General features: G+C 39.5%; 1 protein-coding gene across 8 annotated transcripts in view; it reads right to left on the bottom strand.

Annotated features, from left to right (window-relative positions):
- Positions 1-13,636, bottom strand: part of DICER1 (dicer 1, ribonuclease III) — a 66,568-nt gene extending 52,932 nt beyond the window's left edge. For 6 of the 8 annotated variants that reach the window (XM_074868696.1, XM_074868694.1, XM_074868689.1 and 3 more), the window contains exon 1: positions 13,295-13,416. The gene's annotated coding sequence lies outside the window, so the exon portion shown is untranslated. The other 2 variants (XM_074868690.1, XM_074868693.1) reach the window with 2 other exon arrangements.
- Positions 13,637-14,125: the final 489 nt, after the last annotated feature.

The following is a 14,125-nucleotide window of genomic DNA, read 5'->3' on the forward strand; positions in this document are numbered from 1 at the left end:
TTATTTCCTTTCATGTAAATATATGCATTTCAAATAGAACATGATCATTCCTCTACATTCTTTACAGTTAAACAAACTAATAGAAGACTTCAGCAGGTCGTATCAGTTAACAGTTTATTTTAATGCATCGATCTTCACTTTTCAATATTGTCCAATAAAGCACACATATTTACATACTGCCTGGGGTTCAAAACTGGTGAGAAGCCACAAATATTACATTTTAACAGTATAAAGCTATAAGCTTCATGTAATATTTTTGTATCACAGGTTATCTGTAGCACTGTTGACCTTCAAGAACAACTGACATGATACTGAAACTGATTCAGATATAGTCAAGAATTCACTTGGTGAATAGGTAGTGATGGGAGAGCTGAAGTCCTTATCTGAGGTAAAGTGGCAAAAAATAACAGTATGTGATGAGACACGTTTGCTTTGTGTATTCTCAGTCCTGAACTATCAGTAAGAAAAACTGGAAGAGTTTGCAAAGATTTGAGGACTTCATCTTCTGCTGTATAACTTAAAAAGTTTTAATTGAAGGAAAAAAAAAAACCTTTAGCCCCAATATATGGGATTGCAGGTATCTAAACATTGACTGAGAAGCTTTAAATTTTAAAGCTTTTTTTCCCTCCTTTGAAAGCTTTTCACATTCTGATCAACTACAAAAGCTAGCACGAGGTCAGATAAACAGCCTCCCATGTTAGAGTTGTGAAGTAACCCATTCATAAGGGTCCCTTAGCTCCAGTACTGATGCAACTAAGCACCAGTAACACTTCTGATTTTTGTCTGTGCATTGGAACACAGACCCATTCCTGATTCAATCATCTGTCAATCTTCCACAGTAGCAGAATGAATGCAAGATGAAAAAGAATAATTGAAGATAAAATAGGTATTCTTGAGAGACTTCTCTGAATGTATATTAATAGATATCTTTGCCTAATACAAAGTTAAGAATCTTTTCAGTCCAGTGCAGCATTAGTCCAATTTTTCACATTACATATATAGTAATGGATACTCATACTATGTGGCTAAAAAAAAGTATCCATGTTGCTCCTCCTTGTCGAATGATAAAAAAAAAGCTTCAAAAACTGAATAAACTGTTTTGCTAGAGCCACCATTAAAAAAAAAAGGGGGGGGGGGGGGGGGAGGGGAATAATTTTTCACCCTTTGTTTCTCAGGACGGAGTGAAAGCTATTCCTGCATATAAGCAAAAGCATTCCCAGCTATGGAAATGAGAGGATGGTTCCAGACATGAAAGCAGTTGTGGTATACTGAATATAGCATTACTCATTTAATAATTATTGAGACAGGTTAGAAGGAAAGATAATGGACTATTGCTAAACAATTCCACTTTTTCTATATTATCTAAAACGACTCAGGGCTGAGAAATAACATTTTAAAAGAGTTAAATCCCTGTAAATGGTGCAGTTGAGGGTTTCTGACACTAGTTAGGGTTCTGGAAGCAATATAACTAAACTAATACAGTACTGCAGCTGCCAATTAATCTTCTGCTGAGCACAACTCTGAATTAACATATGCCTCTGGTTCTTTCAATTCCAGACCATGTCTGAATAGCTGGCACAATACTGCACTGGAAAGACAGACATACCTACAGGATCCTGATCCACAGCCATCAGTTGAAGGGAGTTCCTCTCTTCTGTAACACTAAAATATAGTCCTGTAATTCAATCAGTTGTGAACTGCATTTTCAGAGCAGAACACAAATATACTAGTTTCAGTAGAGCCTCTTTTCTAAAAATACCACTGTAGATTTTGCTTTACTTGGAATTACCAGCTCCACAGCACTGGTCATCAAATAACAGTAGTATCAAAAAATAGAAAATATGTACCAAAAGAAAGAATTCCATCCTGTTCTTACCACATCAGTTTTAGTTTGCATGGAAGTTGTCAAACTACTCATCATTATGCCTAATATCATCCAATTACCAGAAGTATAATAGCAGACGTTTTACAAGTTGCTTGACTGCAGCAACATCAAGCAACCATGAGCAAAAACTCTGAGGTGTTTTACTATTTCATTAGTTCTGAGTTTTCAGAAAAAATGCAGCCAAATTCTGTGAGGTCTACCCAACAGCTACATCAGCAGAGCCTGGACTATCTCCCCTTTCTGCTGGTGTCCTAAACTTCTACTCTGGATACATTGAAATCTACAAAAAAAAAAAAAGTGACAGCCTGGCAGGTACATTCACTGCAGAAATCCTGGTGATTGACAAGAAGAGATGACAGGAGAATCTGCAAAGCAGTAGAACACAAGTCCACCATTTTGAATTTGGGAAAAGAAAATACAGATTCACACACAATCCTTTGCAGTTATCACCATATCTTTCTTCCAATCTGGGCAACTGCAAACACTTCAGTACTTTCACTTAGCAATGAGTACTGGATTAGAAGTTACTTTCTTGCCCACATTTATCCTCACAGTACCCTGCATATGACCAATTCCAGCAAGTCAGACTGCCCAAGTAATTCTTTAGAGGTCAATCAAATCCAGACTCTCTGAAGACATCCATGAAGTAGCACTGAAGAGAAAGGAGAGCAGAACAGCGGTAATGAGTATGTAACCTTTTAGGTAGGATCAGAAGAAACACTGCCAGCCTTTAAACGACAAAGAACTCAATCCACTTATGAGGGAATCAAAGGAAAGGAGCAACTTTTTAGAAGCAAACCAGAAAAGTCTTGGAAAAGTAGAGATACTTCTGCTTTCAAAAAACCCAACACCTTACTAAAAGCCTTAAGATACCAAACTTGGTTTAAAAGCAGGGGAATAATCAAGCATTTTAAGGTAAATTACTCCACCATTAATATCGCAATACAGCAAATTTGATTAAATTGAAGACATTAACACTCCTTAATTTAATCTTTATTTATATTGGAAAACCTCACATACAAGGTTTCTTCTATAACTAACCTTCTATCAGTTAGAAACTTACTTTGGTTTTGTAGTTTTCTTTAGAAACAAGTGCTTCCATATTGATATTATTTATCTTGATTTGCAACTATCAAATACAGGCATCTGATTAATTAGGAGGGTGGAGGGTAGCATCACAGCCATTAACAACGTTTAAGTAATTACATCATTTAGTTTATTAACTGGTATATTCCATTATGTAGAACAATTGTTTCCCTTGCCTATTATGCATATTACAGTGTATTTTAAAAAAATATACAACTCAGTTAACGCAAACATATCTTAGTTATAATAATAAATAAAACTTTAAATTCTGCAAAATTAATATTTAAATAGAACTGGGTTTCAATTTCATTGACTAATCATTTGTTTTTATCAGCTAATGAGCTGTCTTAGTTGAGTAGGCATAAACAGATGCTTTAAGATGGCTAAAGAGGCAGATAACGGATTGGTATGACTTTCAGAATGATTTAAGCAGATTACATGCCTAACTTTCAATGGAGATTTGAAAGATTTCCCCTTCCTTCCTCAGCATTGCTTTCTCAACCCTGAACAACTGGAAAACTTTCACTTCTCTTTGGTTAACAGATTAATTACACCACCTTTCTTGCACAACAAAAATCAGAAGTACTATTATTTAGAAAAATGCATAGTTAGCTTTCATCATTTTAAAGACTGAATAGACAGATATTTACTGAAGGTAGGATACAATTCCAACACTTGAAAACTTTCTTTTTCTCCATGACTACATATAATTCATCCAAAAATGGCCATTCTAATAATTTACAATTCAAGTTACTTCAGCATCTTTCAAACACATACTAAAACTAACTGGTGAAACAAAAACCAGATCAAAACAAAAAAATCCCAGGCTATAAATTAAGGCCTTTAAGACTTGTAATATAAAAATAGTTTTGAAATGAAATTTTAAAGGTATATCCTTTTTAGAAATTTGACTTTGCTGCACAGACAAGTGCTTAGAGAAACGAAGACTAATCAACTAAGGCAATGAAGTTCATTCAGAAAGTAAAAGTGTGTTAAACCCTTATGGGCAAGCTGTCACTGAGAAGGGTGACCTTATTACTCCCCTTCTAGTAGGATTAAACAGAGCATATGCAGAGGTTTAACATATCATAATTTCACCAGATTGGTATTTCATTTTAGCCCTCTCAAATATGCTCATAAAAAATCTGTGTCTGGTTGTACAAAGTTTTCTAAAATAATCACAGAAGAAATAATATATTTCTGGTGTAGACAAAACCCAGGAAAGTCACTTTGTATTTCATCACTTTTCCTTCGTTTTCACTCAGCAGAGACAAAACGCTGTATGATAAAGGCTCCCATATCACAGCTTAACATGCATTGAATATGGCACTGCTATACATACATACATACATGCTGCTTCCAGCCCTCTCTTATGGTGGCCCAACTGTTTCCAGGTAATTTGTGACCACATCTAGAGACAGACCGTAACAGAATAAAGAAACCACACAAAATAATTCATTCTTAGATGATTTTGTCTCCTTAATCCACTTTACCATACAATTTCAGAAATGCTTGCACCAATAAAGCCTAACAACAAATACCACTACCTGGGGATACACAGGTATTTTCTTTCTATGCCTGTCAAACTATAGCCTAAGATACAGCCTATGCACCGTGGATGCCTAACAGGAAAAAGGATTTACTGTTTTGAGTAGTACCTCCATGAACATATATCCCCTAATTAGAATGCAAACTTCAAAAGAATATGTGTATTTATGTTAAACTTTTCTGCTTTTCTCTTAATTAACCCTCTATGCAGTACCATAATATCAATTCCAAATACTCCTGCATTAAGTATTGGCTACTGTTTCATATGAAAATTATATATACAGTCAGCTAATATTCTTAGAAGTACATCTGCAAATTGAAACTTGTAAATATTGTTTATCCCATAAATCCCAACAGATTACAAAAGTTTAGCCCAAGTGCTGAACTCCTAACATTGAAAGGCACATTGTTTACATTTTGAATATTCTTGCTATAAGATCGAATGTATCTTAATGTATCACCATTCAATTACATATTTTAACAAAAACTGCAATTTTCACCATAAAACCAAGTTTAGCCTATCAAAAAAAAAACATCTGGAAAATTTGTATAGCCTAACCCCACCCCCAGTTCTATTCTGAAGGCAAATTTATGGGGTGGGGAGAAACAGAACCTTACTCAAGTTGGGGAAAAAAAAAATCATAAAGTTTTCCTGATTTATGAAGGTGACTTGCCTCTCTCAAGTAGCCCAACTTGTTACTTTTGAACTTCCCACATATTCAAAGAATTTATTTAAAGAATTCTGTTGTGGATAGTGTGAGGCCCTAAAGCTTTGATTTCAAATTAAGAATTACAAATCTCTACAACGTTGGTGGTAAACAAGCTAGGTAGTTGTTTGTTTGTTTTGGGGTTTGTTTCCATGGAGGGGCTTGGTTGGCTTTGGGATTTAAAAGGTTTTTTTGTTTGGTTTGGGTTTTTTAAAATGAGGACAATGATTTGCCCTTTCTTCACTGAAGCCTAACCTGCTCTGCTTTCAAGAGCTTTTAAAGTTAATCAAAGTATGCCTGAGAACACACAATTACAAAAAATTCACCCCATCACTTTCAAAAATGGAAAACTGGATAGAGGAAAACATACATTTTTTAGATTATTAGGCTCTGATTTGTATTTGATTGTATTACTATCTTATTACCTATAATCACTACATTTCAGGAAAACCGCAGAAGATGTCCTAAAATTTTATGCAGTTTCTTGCACAGCTCCCTAATTATGGAGTCACAACTACAAATTACCACTAGATAAAAATGAGAGGTTTTAAACTAGGCATAACTTCAGATCTGAATTTCCCAAGCTAATAGCTAAAGTGTTCCATCTTGATTACTGCACTTTCTGATAGTTGTTACATTTCTAAAAAAGCTGTTAAAACCTCAGAATAACACTCACTAAAGAAATGTCATTAAATCCAGTTGCATTTTTATTCCATTTTCATAATACTCTATAAGCTTTTTCCACCACTTTGGTTCAAATTCTGGATTTACCACAGCTGATTTTCATATACAAACCCACAAATTTACTGTAATAATACACCTGTTTATAACAACAGCTATTAAGTGAGAAAGTAGAAAGTTGAGAAAAATATGAAACAGTTATTTTAATTAAGAGGTGAGGAGATAAATCAATATTCATAAAAGAAGGCAATCAAGTGGAAAGTAGTCTGTTGGGCTTAGATTTCATGAGACTGTGGATCCAATCCTATGGCAATCTAGTGCTAGATGAAGCAGCCCCACTTTCACTGCTCCTTCCCTTTTCTAAACAGCTTTGACACTTGTGCTGAACTATTTTTCTCCCAAAGAGCCAGACACTAACAAAGTGACTTTTTTTTCCTACACCTAGGCAAGTTTTCTTCTGGTTTTGCAAGTTGAATTAAGTAGTTCATGGGGATCAGATGAATATTAGAGCTGGCATGAGACAGCTGTCATCCACTTTGACAGCCACTACACACTGCTTACATTACAGAAAACAAGCAAACTGTATTCAACAGGATTTGACTGTCACTCAAAACCAGACACCAGCTTCTCTATCACCAACTGTTGCTGAACTGTGTTACACTAATGACAATAAACATAAAAATTCCAGAAACAAAACTTCTTGCTGTCTAGTCCAAAACTATTTGAATGCAGCAGAAGGAAACACCTAGTGGCAGCAGCCAGCAATAACAGGATGAACCGATAAGATTTTAACAACTGTTAATAGTTGGCAGTCAATGTATACATTAGTAGCATTATTGGCATGCTATTCGAAATGCTTGCCAGAAGTCAGCACCTGCTTCATCATTATGCCAGTCACTACATGCCCTAAAATCATCCAGTAATTCCTTGTAGATCCTCATCCACTGATATAATAACCAGTCAGTAGACAGTTTTACAAATCATGAATTTTGTCACTGAAAACTCACCGTCTATTCAGTTTAGGCAACACAGAGTCTTGAGAAGACCATTTTCCAGACAATTTAGTATTAATCAAGGCAGGTTTCACTTCTCAACTTCTACATAGCAGAGCACTAACTATGCAAAGATTACCAAGGGAAAATTACTCATCTCCTGGCAGTTGATCATATGTCTTTAAAAGACCAAGGGAGCTCATAAATGTTTTTTGCATTCTTACAGTCCTTTTTCAATGAACTACTTCAAGGTAAAAACGCGGGCCTATGTTGCCCATTACATTCATAAAACATAAACATACTCCTCCAGAGCTTTGTCACCTGTCACAGCTCAAACTCTTTCCTCTCAAATCCCGCAGTAGATGGTATAGCCACTTCTTCAGAGGAAGATTTCACTAAATCATAGTCTTTCTGATTGCACAGTAAAAAAAAAAAAAAAAAAAAAAAAAAAATCAACTGATCTATTCAGCATATAAACCTATGGACTTGAATGCCTGGGTATACATTTCTTAATTTTTTATTTATGATCTTTGAAAGTATACAGACAGACAGCTGCTTCTTGCCCTATCACTTACAGCTTGCTGTTTCTTTAGTGTCAAAATAATACAACTCAGGAGGCTGATGCTGATAGAGTTCAATGTTCTTTGGAAACAAGAAAGAAAAAAAACTTCCCCCCTTCTTCACAAGTACTAAAAAAATTATAAGGCAGTCCACAGGATTTTGTTTAATTTTCATAAGCTAACAGAAAATGCAGACCTTGCTTACAATAACTATAGAAATAATGAGAAAGAGAGAAGGATAATCCCATGGTTTAGTAACACGCTTCTGTCACTTTCCTCTTACAGACGCTGTCAGTCATGCTGACTCTGTCCACTACACTAGTAGAAAATATTCATTTACTAGGGTCAATTTCCCTCTTATTTTGCCTCACAGAAACAGGAAAGCATAAGTAGCAAGAAGAATAAATGAAGGATACGCACACATCTTCTTGGGGACTCACAGAACATACAGCAGAAACAGAGGTTAAATTTTTTTTTTTTTAAGTACTATAGTTTTTCATGCCCATTATCCACCTCCAACAGTAACTTGGTTTTTAAAGTCTTGGAGATCACCAAGACAGCACTATGTTAGACAGCAAAAGTAACCAAAAAAGATCTTCAGTAACTGGGGGGGGGAGTCTTTTCCCCCCCCCCCAAATATTTTCACAGACCTCATATCAAGTGTACACAGTAACTTCTCAATATAGACATTTAACTTTAGTGGAAAGATGGCAAAAAGTTGTGGGTCATTGAAAGAATGAGATGCCAAAGCTGTTGGTTGTATAGTAAGCACTATCTTTCATTTTATGTCCTCTTCCAAAAATGAAAACCTATTAGCCATTGACCATGAAGCTAGCAAGGCAGACAGGTTTGTCTGCTCAGAAATACAAAGCTTAAGTGAGGAGCTAAAAGTCTTACTTGAGATTGATCCCAGGCACGGCACTAACATCCTGATTAAAGATGATTAAATATAATAAATGAATATTAAGAATTCATAAAGCCACAACTAATAAATCAGCTTAAATACATTTAAATGTCTTTATGTACAGAGGCAGAATATAAACATCTAAAAAACTGTCTTTAATTTAAGCACTTGAAAGTTAAATTCAAAGGAGGGGGTGAAAAGAGAAATACCTGAATTAACTTGCCAAACTCATGAGTCAGTGAGAGAAGTTAGGGCTTCTGAATCCTAGACAACATCCTAACCACTAGATCACCTCTAGTTTTTACTATCAACTAAGAAGCAACTTCACCTTTAGATAGATAAGCCTTGCTCACTTCTTCCTGAACAATATAGAGCCAAAGTCATCATAAAAGGCCAGTAACAGTTGCAAGAAAGCTGTAAGAAACCTGATCTAGACCAGAAACAAAGCAGACTTTGCAAACAAAAGAGAAACATGAATTGCAAAGTTAAGCCAGCCCAGACATGCCTGCATAGCCAAATCATCTCAATGGAGTCAAACAAATTAACTTTAAAAAGCAAGCTGTATTCGCCTCACTTCCTAAGGAAAGGAAATTTATGCCATCAGTAAGTGAGCAGGTCTAAAACTCCAAACCAGTTTTCAAAAAATCAAAGACTAAATAAAGATCCTAAATTCTTAAGTTTTCAAGGAAACTGATTTTTTTTTACTACTGCCCAGCTACTTAGCATCTCTGATGAGGAAAAGGCCACTACATGGCTTCACAATTTATCAGGAATCAGATTCCAAAAAAGGAGACGGGCACTGGAAACCAGGTTTTAATAATTAACAGTAAAGGTTGTTCGTTGGTTGGGTTTTTTTGTGTACAAATGAAAAAACATGAGAATACTGATGAGCGATTTAAAAACAAAACAAGAAAACCCCCCAATGCCCAACCTGACCACCTCTGTTTCCAGCAACCAATCCCTCAAGTCAGCAGCCACCGTGCTGCATCTCAGATATAAATGCACACTTATTCAATGAACCCAAAGGAACTGATCCTTTATGAAGAGTAATAGAAGATGCAAAACATGGGCAGAAACTGATCATGTCAGCTTACACAGCATAAGTACTGAGCGACAGACATAAAGAGAAAAAAAGCAGAGCAAAACAAGTTTTTCTACAATGCTATCATGTATTAGCAAGGATCAAAAGAGAGCACTTTTGGTTCTTTTCCCTTGGTAAGAAGGGACCCAAAAGTAACACCTGTGCCTACCAAAACAAGGATCACAGATTCATGACTGTGTGGCACTTAAGTAAAAGCCACAACAAGCTGTACTAAAGTCTCTTGGATTCAAGCGTATTTATGCAAGGAGAAGCTGGAGAATATTGCTCTTCCTTCCTTTCCCACCATAGAAGGGCATTTCAACACTTCCAGCTGTGCAACAATGCAAGTAAATTCCTCGATAGTAGTTTCAGTTCTCTGCTTCATGACTCCAAAAGCTGCAGGAATTTGAAGGTGACAAATGTCAGAGAAAGTTTACTTAACTAATGCAGTCTGCGATATAGAGCAGAGATAACAAGGGTATTTAAGATATACTGCTCAACATTCAAACTTGAAAAATTATTACATTATTAGGTAAGGCATACAAGAACTACCAAAACCAAGAGTTCACCTAATAGAATATCATGGCATTCATTAAAGTGGGCACGGCTTTGTCCTGTAAATTAAGTCTTTTAGAATGCTTACTTTAACTACATTCCTACACCCACCACCCCCCCAAACAATCAACACAGCTTGAACACCAAACCTTGAAATCCCAACCAAAGACAGCTGTAACTTCAGCTAAAAGTGAACTTTTAGTTTTACTGTATGCCACGTTTCTTCTGGTTTATCACGATACATATGGAAGTCATGAAAGGCTAAAGGATGAAGAAATACATCTGGATGGTGTGAAGAAAAATCATGCTTTCTCCTCTACTCTAATCATTCTTAGCCTTCAGGGTTCTAAAAACATATTGCATACAATTACATAGAGGTTCTTGTTCTACACAATACTATAATTATACTTTTACTTTCTTTAAAGGGAACCACTTCCTGGAAAAAAAAAAAATAAAATCAAGCTTCTGTGCTATCAGTATGAAAAAATTACTGTTGAAAATATGAAGGTGATGGGATACAGATGGTCAGTGGTTACACAGCGAGGCATTAGGACATCATAACCATCGCGCTGTTCTGCCAACAACCTATCAAGCTCAGTATATTCCCTAGTTTGTACCATCTACATGAGATAAAAAAAACGTGGATTTCCTCACAGAGAATTACTGAATAATGGAACAACCCATCTCAAAGAATGTTTTGATGTTCCACCTGCTGCCTGATAGACTAGATTATGCCCTGAAATAGAATGCCTGTCTGTAGTCTTAGCACTTACTGTAACGCTCATCATTGCTGAAGTGTACAATCCCTTTCAAAATCTTCCTGAACTCTTGCTCTCACTTATGTTCTACAGCTTATCCGAAGAGAAATCAAGAGTATTTCATCTCCAAGTTCACCATATCCGTTTTACTAAATGGCTCCTTGCTCTTCTAAGAAGGATACACATTTTTGTATTTGGTTTTGCCAGTAATTTACATTCAGCTACAGGTCAATGCACATTTAGCCAGTTCATACTGAAAGTGAACATGGGTGAAGTAGTGATACTCAGACTCTAATCAGCTGTGCTAAAGGAACTTTGTGCAATCCATTAACTTTTCTGAAAAACAGGAAAAGTACAAGTTTTTGAAGTGGGAAATAAGAAACATCTAAGGAGTACACAAAAAACATGACAAGTTTTTTTGAACTGCAGGTTCTGCTTTTTTTCTTCTCATAGGCTACAGAAGATCAAGGTATTTCTCAAAAAAAAAAGTGTAACTTCCATAAAAACGTTAGTGTAATACTACATCAGGCAAAATAGCTTTCTAGCTTATTAGCCTCCCTCTAGTAGTAACCAATGGAGGACATGTATGAAGGAGCAGGGCAAGACAAGGCAAGCAGGAAAACCTTCCATTGACCAGTCACCTTGATGTTTGCCGCGTCTGAGAAGATACTCCTGTGTTTGATAGTCTCTGATGATTTCCCCACAAATTAATTGCTTCAACTTCCTTGCTAACTTTTGGTATTCCCAATACGCTGCTGCACCAGGTCTTTTAGTTACACACAGTGTAAAGGAGTATCTCATTTGTTTTGAATCTGTAGACTACAGAAATCTTTCAAAAACAGGGGAAACAAAACAAAAAAACCCGAGAGCTCCCTACGTACTTTCTTCATGACTAAGTTTCATAATGTCTCTTATCCCTCCACTGGTATCTTTCCCTGGGTGAAAAGCCCCAGCCAATTTTCAATCCACCTTTCTCTTAGCCTAATACAATCTCTTTGAGGTAGAAGAGAGATAAAGGGAAAATACCCAAACTGCAATTAGTATTAAATATATGGCCCCAGAAAGGATTTATACAGTAGCATACTGATGCCATTTTCTCCTCAGTTAATTGTTAATTCTAGCATTATTCATTTTTTGACTGCGGAGTACTGAGCTACAACTCAATCCTATGGATTAATAAATAATAAAGTAACAATCCAATGATTATACATGTAAAAGCACCTTCCCGCTGAAAACTTCTAGTAGCATCTTCAAAGCTTTTAAATAGACTACAATGTATCATGTAGAGACAGATGAGAAGACCCTCAAGAGAAGGATTTATGAGAATAATTATGGAATAATAGAAATCAATTTCAGTTTGTGTCTATATCAACTTGTTAAAACAAACACCACCCAACCTACTGAACTTACATATGCAGTTTGCACTTCAATAGAGCACTCAAAATGGCTTAATAAGAAGTGTAAAACAGGGTTAACTGAGTGTCTGCAAAGTTGTTTTGATTTTCCGTTTTGTTGCTCTAAACGTGGTAATCATCTCCCAACCTACACTTTCACCACTTGAGCCCACCACATAACTTGGAAGTTCAAAAATCCTAACGCCAAAAATACTCATAACTGATGATCTGAAGCGCCAAACATCCTCCAGACTTTTAGCAGCTAAAGTTAACTGAACCACTAAGAGATTCACCTTTTGAAACAATGATTTCTGGTTAATAATATTACACAAAAAATATCCCCTTTTTTCAGATGTCAGTACCACAATCCCTTTTCTACTCATTCGGGTTTCTTTTTAGATTACCTAACACAGCAACAAACTCCAGTGCAAAAATATTTGTCTTTTTAACCCTTTGTTTTTAACTTCAGATCACACAGCACAAGGCCTGCCTTCATCACGCTGCCACTACGTTTTTCCACTCCACGCGCTGCCTTCATTTAAACTGGAAGAGGACGGAAAGGAAGCAGCGAGAAGAGCTAAGTTTCTCATACCGCCTTTAGCATGAGCACTTCAGACCGGAAAGTCTTTTACTAGCCTACACCGCCTTCCCCAAGCCCATCACGACACGGCAGAAGGGCTCCAGAGGCGCCCAGCCCCGGGAGGCAGAGCCCCCGCCGGCAGGCAGGCCTCCAGCGCGGCTGCCCGGGGGGCGCGGAGCCAGAGCAGACAAAAGCCGAGAGGGGCCAGAGCGCGGCCCCCGCTGTGCGGGCCCTGCCGCCGCCCCACACGCGGGGCCCGGGCCCTGCCGGCGTCGGGGCCCGCGGGAAGTTTCCGAGGCCGATCCCGCGGCCCGGAGGCCGGTGCCGCCCCGGGACCCGCAGGGACAGGGACGGTCGCTGGGACGGAGGCGGGGCAGACCTAACCGGGCCGCAGCGCCGGGAGGGCGGGGAGGGAGCTACCGCCGCCATCCCACCCCGCTCGGCGGCGGCGCCGGGGTTGCGGGCGCTCAGGCCGGCGCGGGCGGCGGGCTCCGGCACCCGTGCTCAGCCGCCATAGAGCTCCCGGGGCGAGGGGCAGGCGCGCCCGGGCCGCCATCTCCTACCTGCTCGGACGGGACCCAGCCCGGCGCTTCCCCCCACTACAGGCCGCGTCTCATTGTGTTGCTGCCGCCGCCGCCGCCGCCATTTCCCCGCCGCCGCCGCCTCACTCCCCGCAACTGTCAGGTTCCTCCATTCACCTGGGCCCGGGACAGCCTCCTCCCCCTCCCTTCCCCCTGCGCTGCCGGCACTACGCAAACGGAGCACCTCCCCCACCCCTCCCACCCATACCAACGAGGGCCGCCTAACGCCCGCAACGCAAGTCCGCTCCGAGAATTCCACCCTGCGCAGCTCACACGCTCCACAGCCCCACGCTATGAAAGAAACCAGGCGATTGGCGGCGAAAGCCGCGTAAAAGGTGAAAGGTTCACAGGGCAGCCAATGCGATAGCGGGATACAGCAACGGCCCGTGAGCCACCGGGTGGTCCAATGGCTCACGTGTGTGAGCGCTCCCCTCCCCCCGCCGGAGGACTGCGAGGCGCTCGGCCTTGGCGCTCCGCCGCCGCGCACGCGCTTGGGTGGGTCTCGCGCGCGCGGGCGGCGGTGGGCGGCAGCGTTGGGGCGAGGGCGGCTCCCGCCATCTTGGTGGGGAGGCCGGCCAGGGCTGGGAGGGAGTGGAGCTGCCCGAGGCCGCCTCCAGGGCACCCGTCTTCCCACTGAGACAAGGCTGGTCACGGAGGGGTGGATCTCAGGGAATGGGGTTGTCCTGTCGTGCGGGTCCAGGCAAGCCCTGGGAGAAAGGCAGTCCTTTTGGCAGCACTGAGCTCTCTCATCACTGTGTAGCGAAATCACACCTTTCCATACACACAGACGGTCGTTTCCATCAGGATTGTCCT

Source organism: Strix uralensis, chromosome 4 (assembly GCF_047716275.1).
Source record: "Strix uralensis isolate ZFMK-TIS-50842 chromosome 4, bStrUra1, whole genome shotgun sequence".
Classification (NCBI taxonomy): Eukaryota; Metazoa; Chordata; class Aves; order Strigiformes; family Strigidae; genus Strix; species Strix uralensis.